At 40.3% G+C, this 16943-nt stretch overlaps 1 long non-coding RNA gene across 1 annotated transcript; it reads left to right on the forward strand.

Annotated features, from left to right (window-relative positions):
* The first annotated feature begins 2057 nt into the window (after positions 1-2057).
* Positions 2058-10971, forward strand: LOC113612797 (uncharacterized). Its single transcript, XR_003429966.1, has 2 exons — positions 2058-2199; positions 10390-10971. It is a non-coding gene; the product is annotated as an uncharacterized LOC113612797 (long non-coding RNA).
* Positions 10972-16943: the final 5972 nt, after the last annotated feature.

Genomic DNA, 16943 nt, shown 5'->3' on the forward strand with positions numbered 1-16943 from the left:
CATCCCAGTTGGATTGCATCTCTTCACCTTCCCTTGAGCAGTGTTTTCTAAACAGTAGGAGGAACCAGAGATGATTTTAGATGTCACAGTCTAGGCAGCAGTTGGATGGCAGAGTGTGAAAGTGAGATCTTTTTAAGTTGTTTTAATCCTCCTCTACCCAGTTTATTGAACAATCTGAATCAAGTGAGGTACAAACCTGAAATGTTTTCTCTTTTCCCTTCTGCCATGCTCAGTGAAATCGCTTTCTCCCATGATTCTGGGAAAGAAGGAAGAGGGGAAAATGTCTCCTCCCTAAACGATGTGGGATCCTCTTTGGCTCAGTTGCCTCCCTGGCTGACATTGTTGGCTGTTGAGGTCCCCTTGTTCTGGGCGTCTTAAATTCTGATTCTCCCACTAGTGTGAGGACGCATTCTTCAGTAGGACCTGCGTAGCTCCCTGGCATCGCGGGGTCACTCTGGCTCGACCGCCTCAACTGTCCCTCAGCTCCCATTCCATGTCCTTTCCACTCTGTGGGCATGGGGCTTGGGAGGCGAGCACCAAGGCTCCTCCGAAGCCTCTGTCTCCACACTCCTTGCTGGGGTCGCAGCTCCAGGTCAAGACCGGTTCCGACCTCCAGTGGATGGACGCCACCTCCTTCCTTACTATTCTGTGGTCCCTGAGAGTGATTCTCTCAGGCTCCTTCCTGCCTCAGGGGAGGCAGAATTCCTGACCAAGTCAGGAGTCAGGACTGAAGGTCCTCAACCTCTCCCCGCCCCTCTATCCAGGCATCTGCTCTTTCTGCGGCTCTGCCACCTCCGCCTCTGATAACCTAAGAAGGTATCTGGCCTCAATTGTTTTCAACTCTATTGACGGTGGGGACACAAGAAAACCTTCTTTGTTCTCAGCCTGGGATCCCAGTCTCGGGTTCTGATTACATCAGAGCGAAATTCTCTGTTTGTGCTGGTGTGAATCAGCTGGCTAACTTTTTCAGTCTCCTTTTTCAAGCAGAGAGAGCAAGCCTTCCTTAGGTAACAACATGTGTCTACAAACTAAGATCGTTTGGCTTTCCTTGTGTTTATTTTTACAGTACCTTTTATTTATGACAAATGATACTGATTTTGCATTTACCATAGGGATATAGTGTTTTATTTTTCAATGAATTTCTCTAAGTTTTATGTAAGTAATTTTGTTTAAAGAACAATATTTGGTTGATAATTGGTGTTGATGGGAAGTGAATATGGAAAAAATAATGAAAGTGGTATTTGAAAGACTGAAACTAAGAAATAGGCCTTAGAAATACATGAGTTAAATTGAGCTATGGCACATAATGTGTTTAAAGTTGCTTACCAGTAAATGCTTATTAAATGTTAGTGATTTGCTATAGTATTGAGTATCTACTACATGTCTGGTGGGTTTCTAAAAACAGCTTTATTGAGGTCTGATTTAGATATCATAAAATTCCACCATTTTTTAGTGTGTGTTCAGTGACTTTTAGTAAATTTACAGAGTTGTGCATCCGTCCCCACAATCCAATTTCAGAGCATTTCCATCACCCCAGAAAGATCCCTCCTTCCCATTTGCAGTCTCTTCCCCTCCCCGCTCCCTCAGCCCTTGGCAACTCTAACCTGCTGGAAGTCTCTGTAGATTTGTCTTTTCTGGGTTTGCCTTTCCTCATGTAAACGGACTCATAATATATGTGATCTGTTTCATCTGGCTTCTTTCACTTAGCATAATGTTTTTGTGGTTCACTCATGAATAATGTTGCTATGAACATTCACACATCAGTCTTTGTGTGGACATATGTTTTCATTTCTCTTGGGTAGATGCCTAGGAGTAGGATCGCTGGGCTGTATGGTAAATTGATGTTTAACTTTTTAAGAAGCTGCTACACTGTTTTCCAAAGAGGCGGCACCATTTTACATTCCTCCCAACAAAGTAGGAGAGTGCCAGGTGTTGTGAATATATTATTTTGCAGAGATAGGTGTGGTCATATCGTAAGCACTATTTTATGGGTGGGAAATCTGAGGCTGAAAGAGCTTAACTGACTTGCAGGAAGTCACACAGCCTTGACAAAGCCAGCATTCAGCCATATCTGATTCCACATCCCATCCTTTTTCTACTGTGGGACTAGGCTCTGTGCTGGGTGTCTGTTTTCTCCAACAGAGATGGGGGAGGTGCTGCAGTAGCTTTGCTCTTGGCTCCCTCTATGGAGCTACTCAGGTGAGTAATGGGGCCTCGGGGCAGGAAAGGTGTCTGGTTTTTTTGCCACCTGGTCCTGGACACCTAGCCCTGAAAATGATTTACATAACTCGCGTAGTTCTTTCCATTTAGAATGGAACTTCGGTCCTGCTTAACGGATGACACAGCAAATGAGCAAGCTGGGTGTCCATCCCTGTGAACTTTGACAGTCTTGTAATCACTTGGCTGTCCACAGAACTGGGAGAGATTTTTGCTTTCCTCTTGTCTCTGAGTCAGCAAGTAGTTAGTTACTGAAATCACATCCGATAACAAGTCCAGGCAACTGCTGACTGCATTGTTCCCGGGTACCTTGTTTTCTATGGTCGGTCAAAACACAAACAGCAGGGTGTAGAAATTGATTACCTAAAGACAAGGGAGACAACATAGTCCAACTGAACAGATCAAGCAAGAATTATTGCTTTCTATAATCTCTACCTTCAGCAGGATTTTAATAAAAGTCCATCTTCTCTCATTCATAGCTTTCTACATCACTGGCTCCAGGAGCCTCATGTTGGGGTAAATGAGCGTGGAGTTCGGCATTCTTCTTCATTCGTCCTTCGAGGCAGGGCCGTGTCTTGCTCAGCTTCTGTTCCCTGCAGTGCTGAGCAGGATGTCTTGTAATATCAGACTTTCATCTTATCTCACCTGGACTATTGCAATCTGTCTCCCAATGGTCACCCCCCTTCCATATCTCCTCTGTGCAGCCCATTTTCCATGCTGTCTCCTTTATTATCTTTTAAAACACATCTTTTTATTCAAAGAGAAATAGTGACTTTTTTCATTTGATTAGATTCATGGTGTTGCAAATATGGCAAAGGTAGCACCATGCATGGCAGTGCATTTAAAGATGCCCACTGGTATGGCCAAAAGAAAAGAAAAAAATATATTTTAAGGTTGTCAACTGCTGCGGGAAAAAATCCATATTCTTTAGGAGGTTATAAAAGACCATTTGTATCCTGGCTCCGGTACCTGCAGGTGGACTTCTCACTATTCTCTTTCCTTCTCTGCCTTACCTGAAAGGACCTCTTAGTCACTCTCCTTATATCTCCCAGCACCTGCAGTAGGCTTGGACATAAAGCAGTGCTCAATAAATACTGCGCAGTAGATGATAGCTCTTTTGGCCTGTTAAGAGCTCTATTAATTCTATAAGCCTTCAAAGGAGACTTCTACTAATTCCTAGGAATGCTTTCTTCATAACAGAGGAGGTATAAGAATGGTAAATAAATGTCACTATTTCTTCTTCCCTTCAGAGTGAAACCACTGATTCTTTCAACCTGTGTCTTAAACTTTTTTAAATTGAAGTTTAGTTGATTTACAATATTGTGTTAGTTTCAGGTGTACAGAAAAGTGATTCAGTGATATTTATATATATATATATTTTTTCCAGTTCTTTTCCGTTATAGGTTATTACAAGATATTGAATTTATGTTCCCTGTGCTATACAACAGTAAACCCTTGTTGTTTATTTTATATATAGTCGTGTGTATCTGTTAATCCCAAACTCCTAATTTATCCCTCCCTTTGGTAACCTTGAGTTTGTTTTCTATGTTTGTGAGTCTGTTTCTGTTTTGCATTAGTTTTTAGATTCCACATATAAGTGATATTATATAATATTAGTCTTTCTCTGTGTCTTAAAATTTTTTAAGGCCAAATTTTTATTTTAAAATCTCAGAAGTGCCCACCTCTCAAAGTGGAAGAAATTCGTAAAGAAATAGCAAGGGTGCTAAGTTTCCTAACATTAGACGGTTTAGTGAAATGGAATTTGAAAGGATTTAATGGTCATTTAAACTTGAACTGCTAATTATTTTCTTAGGAAAACAAAAATAAGTAAATAAAGGAAAGAAAACATAAATGAAAGTTCTCCATAAGATACTAAAGATGGCACATGCTTTACAAACCTCATTGGGGTCAGCAGCACCCTAAACGCTGTTCTAGGAAATGGATGATTTAAGACCACCAAGAGAATCTTAAAATTTAGCCAATTTCAGATTAGTATATACATTTGTAAATTTAATGATATATTAATGATTTTACCATCAAAATATCCTATCTATTATGTGTGACCACTCACATAAGCAAATTGACATTATAATAGAATCAAGTATTAAACACTTTAATTCTATACTGATAGGCATTATTTAAAAACTAAACCACGGACCCCAAAAAACCTAGGGAAAATGTGTAGCAAATTTGACAACAGCTTTATTGGAATATAATTCACAAATCATAGAATTCCACTTTTTTTTTTTTTTTTTGGCTGTGCCTAGCAGCTCTGCGGGATCTTAGTTCCCCAACCAGTGATCGAATCCGTGCTCCCTGCAGTGGAAACGTGGAGTCCTAACCACTGGACTGCCAGGGAGTCCCCTCCACTTTTAATTTTCCTTTCTTTAAACACTTTGCATTTATTTACATTTGAGAAAATTCCTAGAGGAGGGTATACATGGCACTGTGTAACAAGGGATCTTCCTTTTTCCAGAGCAGCAGGTTGTAGTCATTCTAAAACTAAAAAAACTTTTGTACATTATTCCAATAGCGTATACTTATCGAGTTTAATCAAATGCAAATGAATAATAAAAATCATTGAAAATACTTTTCACAAGTTGGTTTCTAAGCAACAAAGTTTATATTAACACTGGTAAGGCTTAAGTAAAATTCTGTCACATTTATAAACACACATAAACATTTATTGACTGTTTACTATGTGCCATATACTGTCCTAAGCAATTTAGTACTGTGCTACCTCATTTGATCTTTACAAGAACTATATCAGATAGGTACTATTATTTTTCCCATTTTCTGGATGAGGAAATTGAAGCATTTATCCAAGTGTGCATAGCTAATAAGTGACAGAACCAGGATTCGAAGTGATTTAGGCCAACTCAAAGCTGTGCTATTAAGTATTATGCTAAGCTGCTTCTCTGGGAAAATAGTACAGGGAATTAAATTGTGGCTTTTAAATATGAAATCATCAGTGTTTTCTGAGTCTGTCAAGCACCCTGTAAATGGAAGTCTTTGTGAAAATTAAATACAGATTGAGCTTTTTCCTCCCCACTTCTGGACCACCTCTCGCTCTCATGAAGCTTGACCTGGTTTTTACCCATATGTTACCCCCTCCGTTTTGAGGACTCCACTTATCTGTGGGGTGCTTCTTTTCACTACTTCTAGATTTAACAAGATATATTTTAATTTGGGGTCATTTCATTAGGAATGAAAAAGCAAATTCATAAGGAACATAGTTTTTATGTAACAGTTTTATATAACAGATGGAAGCACTCCTTATTCTGAAGCTCAGTCTTGTTTTTCCTTGTATTGGTTTTTTCTCCTCAGTTTTACTGACTTCATTGACTTCTCTTTTGGGTACTCATGTTCATTTCTTCTAGATTTACGAATGTATATTTTTATAACTCTTGACCATATCGTTAGGCATGAAATAGCAAATTAAAAGGGACGTACGGTTTTTTTTTTGTTTTTGTTTGTTTGTTTTGCGGTATGCGGGCCCCTCACTGTTGCGGCCTCTCCCGTTGCGGAGCACAGGCTCCGGACGCGCAGGCCCAGCGGCCATGGCTCACGGACCCAGCAGCTCCGCGGCATGTGGGATCTTCCCGGACCGGGGCACGAATCCGCGTTCCCCGCATCGCCAGGCGGACTCTCAACCACTGCACCACCAGGGAAGCCCGGGACATAGGTTTTATAACCGATAGAAGAGGTAATTTTTTTTTTATTATTTAGGCTTTAAAAACATTTAGTGTTTTTATTTGTGGTACGCGGGCCTCTCACTGTGTGGCCTCTTCCGTTGCGGAACACAGGCTCCGGACGCGCAGGCTCAGCGGCCGTGGCTCACAGGCCCAGCCGCTCCGCGGCATGTGGGATGTTTCCAGACCGGGGCACAGAACCCGTGTCTCCTGCATCGACAGGCGGACTCTCAACCAGTGCGCCACGAGGGAAGCCCTATTTAGTGTTTTTGAATAGCTGACTGGTATTCAGAAGTCAGTATGAAAGATACAGAAGGGCCTTCAGTGAAAAATGGGTCCCCTGTTGTTTTTTATTCTGCCTTTGATAGAAGTGACTGTTGTTACCATGTTATTATCATGTTGTGGGAGAGATTTTATCCTCAAGAAAGTATCTTGAGGGGCTTCCCTGGTGGCGCCAGTGCTTGAGAGTCCGCCTGCTGATACAGGGGACGCGGGTTCATGCCCCGGTCCGGGAGGATCCCACACGTCACGGAGCGGTTAGGCCTGTGAGTCATGGCCGCTGAGCCTGCGCGTCCGGAGCCTGTGCTCTGCAACGGGAGAGGCCACAACAGTGAGGACCCCGCGTACCACAAAAAAAAAAAAAGCATCTTGTCCTCAGTTTCTTAGACTTACTTCTAAATGACTGCCTCCTACTTGTTTTGTTTCAGCATTTTAATGGTAATAGTCCATTGCCTTATGTTGTCCTTTCTTTCCAATAACAGGTCATCAGATATTGTATTGTTGTTTAATGGTTTGTTTCTATTTATTTATTTATTTATTGAAGTACAGTTGATTTATTTAATGTTGTGTTAATTACTGCTGTACAGCAAAGTGACTCAGTTATACATATATATATACATTCTTTTTCATACTCTTTTCCATTATGGTTTATCACAGGATATTGACGGTAGTTCCCTGTGCTATACAGTAGGACCTTGTTGTTTATCCATTCTATATATACCAGTTTGCATCTGCTAATCCCAAACTCCCAATCCATCCTTCCCCCAACCTCCTCCCCTTGATAAACACGAGTCTATTCTCTATGTCCCTGATTCTGTTTCTGTTTTGCAGATAGGTTCATTTTTGTCATATTTTAGATTCCACATATAAGTGATATCATATGGTATTTGTCTTTCTCTTTCTGACTTACTTCACTTTTTTTTTTAATTAACACACCAGTTTTGTTATTTTTTAAAATTTTTGGCTGTGATGGGTCTTTGTTGCTGTGCGCAGGCTCTCTCTAGTTGTGACGAGTGGGGGCTACCCTTCATTGCGGTGCGCATGCTTCTCATTGAGGTGGCTTCTCTTGTTGTGGAGCATGGGCTGTAGGTGTGTGGGCTTCAGTAGTTGTGGCGTGTGGGCTCAGTAGTTGTGGCTTGCAGGCTCTAGAGCGCAGGCTCAGTAGTTGTGGTGCACGGGCTTAGTTGCTCTGCAGCATGTGGGATCTTCCTGGACCGGGGCTTGAACCCATGTCCCCTGCATTGGCAGGTGGTTTCTTAACCACTGCACCACCAGGGAAGCCCCTGACTTACTTCACTCAGTATGATAATCTCTAGTTGCCTCCATGTTGCTGCAAAAGGCATTATTTCATACTTTTTCATGGCTGAGTAGTATTCCATTGTATATGTATATACCACATCTTCTTTATCCTCAATGGTTTATTTCTTAAGCTCTGTGAGGCTACATGGATTTTCATTCTATTATTCCTTATATCTTTTGGTATGAAATATTTCATGATCAATTTAAAATATTATGTAACTATCAAAAAGTTACATATAAAGCCAATATAATAACATGGAAAACATTGCTATAAAATCACAATGTATAAATTAAAAATAATGACAACTATGTAAAAGCCACAAAAAATCTGGCAAAGCAAGACCCCCCCCCCAAAGTTAACACCTTTTCCTTTGGATGGTGGTATTATTACTTCCTTTTAAAAAATATTTCATCTATTTTCTTTTATGATTGGCATTGTACTATAACTTAAAAATAGGAAACTTATTTTTAAAAACAAGCACAATATATTTATTAGGTAGTAAACCATTTGCACTATTATATTGCATTTGATTTATAAGTTAATATTCCACTTACCTTGGGATCTAGAATCACATGTGAACTGTAAAAGGATGGGGAGGACAGAGATGGAGTTCACTGGTACTGAAGTTAGTTGACAGAGGGGTGTGAAAGCTGGGTGGACCAAGGGTTGCTGCTAGAGATTCTTGAAATTTATGAAGAAGATTTTTCTGATGGTCATGGATAATTGAAGTTGGCTTCCAGTGAGATTTGAGGTAGCAGCAAATGTCCTCAGACTCAATGTGCAACAGAAATTAACTTCGTTGCAAGAAAGAATAAATGAATAAGTCAGGGCTAACATTGAAATGGAGGCTCTGAACTCAAGCTTAGATATTAGAATATTCTCGAAGTTTCCAATGAATCTTAGACTTCTAGAATATTCACAGGTCTTTGAGAGCATCTGTTTTAACTTCCTCATGTGATAATTGAGCAAAGTAAACGCCAGCCAAGTAAGCAAAAGAATGAACTCTTCTCATTTCTTTAATTGTATTAGTTCCTGTGTCAAAACCAAACCAAACAGTGCCCTAAAATTTTCACAGGAAAATATACTACAGATTCCTCGGTCTGCTCTTTGCCAGTCATAGAAAACCCTTGACAGTCTGGCTCCAACCTCTCTTTCTACCTGATCCCACGTTAATCCTCCAGAAATGCATGGAGTTTCTGCTATCCTCTGCTTCCCAACCTCACCACCTGTGTTGACACCATTGTCTCCCTCACCAATAAGGCCCTCATCCCTTCTCTCTGCCTATTGAAAATAACGTATCTTTCAAGATACAACTAAAACACTTGGTGGGATGGTTATTATCCAGATGCAACATAATGAGTGTCTTGATTTGGCTGACGGTGTGGAAATAAAGTAGACTGGAAAAAAATTTGTGCTAGAGATGGGGAAGAATGAAGACGCCATGGGGGATAATAATAATATCGATAATACTAATAATAAATAGAATGCCAGAAATAGCTACTAACATTTATTGTATGCTTACTATGTGCAACACCCTGTGTGAACCATTTTTATATTCATGATCACACTTAATAATATTCTCAATAACTCCGTGAAATAGTGTATCAGTTAGGATTGTGTTACGTATAATAGAGAACACTTTTACAAGAGTTTGAGAAGTCAAGTTGGTTATTTTTCTTCTTCCATTTTAAAAAATTTGTTTTATTTTTTATTTTAAAAAAACTTTATTGGAGTATAGTTGATGTACAATGTTGTGTTAGTTTCAGGTGTGCGGCAAAGTGAATCATATACATATACCCACTCTTTTTTTTCTTCCATTTAATGAAGAGCCCAGTCCAGTTTTCTGTGTTACTCAATGACATCACTAAGAATCCTATCTTCTTTCTTCACTCTTCTCAGCATATGTCTTTCATTTTCATGGTCGTAGTATCACTGACACTTCTCCAGACATTGCATCTGCCTCCCAGAGAGAAAGGACAATGAATATCTCTTCTCAAGGACCTCCATCAGCATCTTTTTGGTCAGAACTATGTCTTATCGTTACCTCTAGCTGCAAAGGAAGCTGTGAGATCACTAAATAAAATTTTGTTAATAAGGAAGAAGGAGGATGGATAATTTGGAAAACAACCCTCAAGGTTATCCTCATATTATAGATGAGGAAAGTGAGGTGTGAGAATGCTTAGAAACAGTGTTGGAAGTAGGTCTGACAGCAGAGCCCAAGTTATTAACCATTTACATTACACAGCACTATTTTTAAAATGGCTTTTGTCCTGCTCTCCACTTAAGATGGTGTGTGAAAGATTGGAACACACTTTTTGCCCCCTTTTCCTTCTCTGGCGCCTTCTCTTCCTCTTTGCTGCTGCTGCATTTCCCCCTCAGATCTCAGAGAGGAGGCTGCAGTTTTTAGTTAGGGCTGGAGGGAAAAAAACTGGTATATTTCTTCATTTTCTTTCCCATTTGAAATCCTCGATATTGTTTTAGGAAACAAGAGAGAGGATGATTTTAATAGGATTTGGTAAGTGATTAAGTATGGAGCTTGACATAGAGTCAAACAAAATCTTTTGGTTTTGATCACAAGTTGTTTGGGTCATGGAAGATACATATGAATAAGATAGAGGAATTGTTAAATTTCTAGTGTTAAGTTTCAGGCATTGGTAAAACTTCCAGATAGGTAATTGGATAATCGTTGGGTGAGTCAATCATAAGACGCAGAGGAGAAGAAAAGTAAGGTGAATGTATGAGAAAGCGTTAATCCTGTCCCCACTGGAATAATAAAACGTATTTGTTTTGCTTATTTCTAAACTTGTTTGTAACAAGGCTTTATATGCCTGAGGATGAAAAAAAAGAGAGGGTAATATTTCAGTCTTGAAGATAACAAAACAATGACTTTTTTTTAAAAAGGAGCATCATCAATTTACATCTATGTCTGCACTGGGAGAGCTGACAGCATCTTATGAAACTCTGTGAACCAATTCTATGGACTGGGGCGATGGAAGAAACACAAAAATAGGGAATTCCATCAGAGAGCTCCCATGCTGTATGACACCACGAAATCAGATTCAGACCTCTCAATAGTGGGGAGGGTGTTACTTTTCATCATCTCGTGAATATATGCTTTATTCCAAGTATGGCAAAAGTCAATGCTGTAAGTGTTCACTCTCCTGTCTTCGTCAGACATTAGGGTATATTGATAAACACAGTATTAGAATCATCTTAATGGGTGAAATTTTCTGAGCTCTGCATAGGGTACTCTTTGGGTGTGTCGTATTTTTTGCTGTTACTTATAGTGTGGTCCATGGACCAGCGGTAACAGCATCTGTTAGAAATGCAGAGTCTCAGAGCCTACCCCAGAACTTCTGAATTACAATCTGCATTTTATACAGGATCCCTACATGATCTGTATGTGAATTAAAATTTGGAAAGCACTGATGTAACCAATTAAGAAAGTGTATGGAATGCATTATAAAAGCCCCTTGGTTTTCAGTAACTGTTATAAAGGAGTGATTATTGGTATTTGTGGGATCCTGGACTCCCTGGAATGTGCTGGAAACTATGAAATCTCCTCTCAGAAGAAATGCACATAAGAAGTTGAACATGGTACTTTGCCTAAAAGTTTTTAGAGGGACTCATAGTCTCAAGGCTAAAAGCCAGGGTCTTATTTTCCTTTTCTAACCTGGAGGAACACTTTCCAACAACTGACATGTGAGTGGGCTGATTAACTAGGGCATGAACACAATCTGAATAGTTGAGACGCTTCCATGTGTGTCACTTTTGTGTGAACAAACAAAACTAAAAAGTATTTTTTCTAGAAACCTAGTCACCAGCAGTGACTGCATTTGTAGGTACTAGTGATTCATGTTTCTTCCTGGTGAGGAAATAAAAAATTTTAAACGTAAAAAATAACTTGATTTTGTCTGGACCGAAATGAAAAGAAATTTGATGCCAGCCTAGAATTTGAAAGCAGCCTTGAGGGGAAAGAATCCTGCTTAATTCTCAAGCTCTCGGGTGGTTATTTTAATACGATAAGAAAGAGAAGTTAAGAGAATATTTACATTCCATGACCACAGGAGTAGAGTAAATAAAAAACACTGGGAAGGAGCAGGAAAGGTCTTACTTAAATTTAAATCTATGCAGGACCTGTCTCTTGTTAATGTTTACTGAGAAGGAGCAAAAAGCTTAAACAACTTAAAATCCACACATCATGGTTGGCATTAAAAACAATGGAGTTTTTCCCTCATTTCTTACAGTCTCCTATTTTTAATAGGGAAACGTTGTCCTCACTTACAGAGGATTATTTCTCTAACCAATGGGACTCACTTTGCTTCCTCTCAGTCTTTAAAATTATGCATTCATGGCCCTGGTAACAGTAACGCTGCTCTACTCTTCTTTGTCGCCATATGTGCTGGAAAAAATCCACCTCAATGTTTTTCATCTGATTTACATCAGCAATATCTATTTCTGAGGATTATTCATGGATTACCCATCAATATTCAGAACAATGTTTCTCTGGATCTTAATCTTTGCTATATTTGGCTTAGGATTTTGTTTTCTAAAAAATTTTCCATTTCCTTTCTCCCACTCAGCAGAAGACTAACCCTAGTTAACTGTTTGGTTGGCCAATATATTTGCAATCTCACTTAGATCAAAAGGTGCTATCCACATGAAAGGCACAGCAGCTGAAGCGGTACAGAAAGAAGGGCTTAACTCAAAATAGAAATTGCCCAGCATTTATTATTTTAAATTAAGCTTTAAGTAAACCAAAAAGGTTGCTCTGAATGTTTCATTGTGAAAATTCTTAGAAAGTATTTTCTTCAGTGTTTTCCGGGAGCTTTTCGAAAACTGGTCATTCACATCTTCTTAGCTTACTCTAGTGAACTTGTTGGTGGTGGTTTTTTGTTTGTTTCTTTTTTCATTTTGCTGCCCAATACTACTTTTCCCATCAGAATCTGCAGTTGTCTTTCTCTTCTATCCACGGTCATGTCCTTCTGTCATTTTCTCCCATGATCGTTCAGCTAGAGGGGAAGCCAAATCATGAACAGGAGGAAAAAGTTGGCAAAAGACCACAGCTTTGTTTAAAACGGTCTACATTTAATACAGCTCTTTGGCTTCTGCCTAGAAATTAACCTTCTCTCATAAACAACCAGCAAGGCAGCAACTCCAGTGGTTTAGCCACAAGTGAAAGCACAGAGGGGGCTTCAGGGCTGCTACCTACAAACCACTTGAGAACCAAACAGGAGGGATCAGAGAAAGGAGAATTGTAGATCTCCCAGCTGTATTTCCTGTCATGAGGGAGGAGTGCAGAGAGGATCAAAAGTAACCTTGACAGGGCTTCCCTGGTGGCGCAGTGGTTGGGGGTCCGCCTGCCGGTGCAGGGGACACGGGTTCGTGCCCCGGTCCGGGAGGATCCCACATGCCGCGGAGCAGCTGGGCCCGTGAGCCATGGCCGCTCGGCCTGCGCGTCCGGAGCCTGTGCTCCGCGGCGGGAGAGGCCACAGCGGTGAGAGGCCCGCGTACCGTAAAAAAAAAAAAAAAAAAGTAACCTTGGCAAGGGGCAGAGCACAGGCAACATGGTAAAGCAGGTCAGGCATGCCTGGAGCAGAAACCTCGCCCCGGGATCCAGAAAATCCTGCTGAATAACTGAGCCATCTCGCACTTCTCACTTCTTAAAGGACAAAGCTAAGCGCGTAGCAGGCTTTCCATACCTACATATTTCTCTATGGTGCTTCCTATGATTCTTGTTAGTGTTAATGAAAACTACTCATTTGTATTTAGTTATTGTGTGTGTGGTCACCATTTCAAACTCTCTTATAGACCCAATGGTATATCAACACATATGCTCTGGATTTCTGCCCATAATGCTGACTTTTTTCCTCCTTTCGAATAATTATCTCGTTTTTGTTTTCTGTGTTATTGCAGTGGTTTGAGCTTCCAGGGCAGTGTTAAATACTTGCAATAAGTGTGGCATTGTTGTTCTCTCCTTTTAATAGAAATGTTTTAGTTGATTATCATAAGTTGTATACTATAGTGGGTTGAATTGTGTCCCCTGAAAAGATATGTTAAAGTCCTAACTTTTGGTACCTGTGAATATTGACCTTATTTGCTAATGTAGTCAAGTTTAGGTGAGCCCTAACTCCAGTGATCCTCTCAGGCGAAGGAGATTTGGAGACACACACATGCAGGCAGAGGGAAGACAGCCATGTGATGGCAGAGGCAGAAACTGGAGTGATGACACTACAGGCCAAGGAATGCCAAGGATTGCCAGCCACCAGCAGAAGCTGGGATAGAGCAAGAAAGGATTCTTCCCCAGGCCCTTCAGAATGAACATGACCTTGCCAGTACCTTGTCTTTGAACTTCTAGCCTCCAGAACTGTGAGAGAATAGATGTCTATTGTTTCAAGCCATCCAGTTTATGGTAATTTGCTCCTAGAAAACTAATACAGATACTGTTTGTGGGTTGTTTTTGTTTTTGTTTTTCGGTATGCGGGCCTCTCACTGTTGTGGCCTCTCCCGTTGCGGAGCACAGGCTCCAGACGCGCAGGCTCTGCGGCCATGGCTCACAGACCCAGCCGCTCCACGGCACGTGGGATCTTCCCGGACCGGGGCACGAACCCGCGTCCCCTGCATCGCAGGCGGACTCTCAACCACTGCGCCACCAGGGAAGCCCATGTTTGTGTTTTAAAACAGATATTTAAGAAGAGCAGTTCTCTTTGATTATATTTTAAGAAACTAACAATGAGTACTCTTTTATCTATTGAACACTTGCTAAATTTGTATTTTGGTTCTTATGTCTTTATATATTTTTATACACATAGATTATTTTATATAAATCCACAAATATGATGCTATGATATCCTGGATTTTATGTTTTTAATGTTGTAGGGGTTTTTTTGTTGTTGTTTTTTGGTAGTTTTGCTTTTTTTGCTTGGCATTCTCCTCCCCTTCTCCCCCCCATGCCCTCCCCACATTACCCTAACCCAGGGAACTAGATCCCGCATACATGCCGCAATGAAGATCCCGCACATCACAACTAAGACCCAGCGCAGCCAAATAAATAAATATTTTAGAAAATAAAGTAATATCTAATAATTAATTTCCATTTGCCTGATGCTTAAAGTTTGAGTATGTTTTATATAGTTTTGGACATTTGGATTTGCTTGTCTGCCTTGAAATTTTAATACACCTTGTCCATTTTACTTTTGGGTTGTTTGCCTTTTCTTACAAATTTATAAGATATTTGTTTTTGTGCTCTGTATAGCAAAAATTTTAATATATTGTTTATTGACTTGTTTGTGGTATATATAGCCAAAGTTTCTATTTACATGCAACTAAAATATGCCTATTGTCTCTATTATAGATGTTTTCCCCCATTACAGCTCCTTGGTTTCCGGTCTTGGTGAAGAAGGTTGCCAATGTTCCTAGAAGAGATGGCACATATAATGAATTAGATTGTCTGAGAAGATTTTTATTGTTTCATTGTTATATTTAAGTCTTTTAGTATTTTTTGTTTATATTATGTTTACCCAAAAAACCTAAGAGACTTTGGTAAATCCTAATCATATTATAAACAAATGGAGATTGAATTCTCCTTTTCAAATTCATAACCAATTAAAAAAAATTTCTTGACTTACTATAATTGTCAGAAATCCCCAAAACAATCCGAACAGCCTTACTGAGGTATAAGTGACATTAAACTGCACATGTTTAAAGTGAGCACCTTAATCAGCTTTGAAAAATGTACACATCCATGAAGCCATCACCATAGTCAAGAAAGTGAACATACTCACCTTCAAAAGTTTCCTTCTGAACCTTTGTGATCCCTCTCCCTCCTCCCAACCCCACAGGCAATCAGATCTGCTTCCTATCACTACACGTTAGTTTGACTTTGTCTAGAATTTTATATAAATGGAATCATGAAGTATGTACTCTCTCTCTCTCTTTTTTTTTTTTTTTTGGTCTGGCTTATTTTACTCAGCATAATTATTTTGAGATGAATTTACATGATGGTATGTATCAATAGTTTATTTCTTTTTTTATATAAATTTATTTATTTTTGGTTGCGTTGGGTCTTGGTCACTGTGTGCGGGCTTTCTCTAGTTGAGGCGAGTGGGGGCTATTCTTCATTGCCATGCGCGGGCTTCTCATTGCTTTGGCTTCTCTTGTTGCGGAGCACGGGCTCTAGAAGCACAGGCTTCAGTAGTTGTAGCACGTGGGCTCAGTAGTTGTGGCTAGTTGTGGCGCACGGGTTTAGTTGTTCCGTGGCATGTGGGATCTTCCTGGACCAGGGCTCGAACCCGTGTCCCCTGCATTGGCAGATGGAGTCTTGACCACTGCGCCACCAGGGAAGCCCAATAGTTTATTTCTTTTTATTGCTGGGTAGCACTCCATCGTGCAGGTATACCACAATACATTTACCCATTCACCTGTTAATGGACATTCCATTCAGCATTGGTTCTCATGCGTAGAGGAGGCTTCTCCACACATTTTACATTCATGTTTATTACCTGGATGGGTTCTTCACATACAATAAGCAGTGGGATTCCGGAGGCTTTTCCACCCTTAATACATTCATAGTGTGTCTCATCTATACGGATGTTGTAATATTTAATGAAGCGTGGTTTCTGCGTGAAGGGTGTTGCCCATTTACTGTACTTATAGGGCATCTCTCAAATGAGGATATTCACTTGCCATTGAATACTTTCTCACCTTCCTCCCATGCACAGGTTTATCTCCAGTAAGACCTCGCTAGCATCTAATAAGGCTTGACTTCTAAATATGACTTTTCTCATACCTACTACATTGATAAGATTTCTCTCTTGCATGGATTTGATGAATACTGAGGTTTTCCCCTTTGTCTGCAGATTTCCCACGTTCATTACATTCAGGGAGTTTCTTTCTAGTATGAATGTTTTGATCCGTAGTGAGGCATTGCCTCTAGGTAAAGACATTTCCACATTGATTATACTCAGGAGGCTCTTTCCAGTATGGATATTCTCATGCTCTGTGAGGTGTGATTTGCTATTGGAGCGGGGGGTGCCCTCTTCCTTTAGATGCACGGTGTCCCTCCAGCATGCCTTCTTAGATTTCTAATGAGAAATGACATGTGAGTACAAGCTTTCCTTCTCCTTATAATGATGCGTGTAAGCTTTTTCTATGACAGCTGAAGTCTTTTCCACCTTTATCACTTTTATATGATTTCTCCTTGTATGGATTCTGAAATGTAGAGTGAGGGATGAGATTCAAGAGAACACTTGAGGGACTCTCCTGGTGGCGCACTGGTTAAGCATCCACCTGCCAATGCAGGGGACACGGGTTCCAGCCCTGGTCCGGGAAGATCCCACATGCTACGGAGCAACTAAGCCCGTGCGCCACAACTGCTGAAGGCCGTGTGCCACAACTACTGAAGCCTGCATGCCTGGAGCCTGTGCTCCGCAACAAGAGAAGCCACTGCAATGAGA

Source organism: Aethalodelphis obliquidens, unplaced genomic scaffold (assembly GCF_003676395.1).
Source record: "Aethalodelphis obliquidens isolate GAN/ISIS:26980383/991018 unplaced genomic scaffold, ASM367639v1 scaffold82, whole genome shotgun sequence".
In the NCBI taxonomy this organism is placed as follows: Eukaryota; Metazoa; Chordata; class Mammalia; order Artiodactyla; family Delphinidae; genus Aethalodelphis; species Aethalodelphis obliquidens.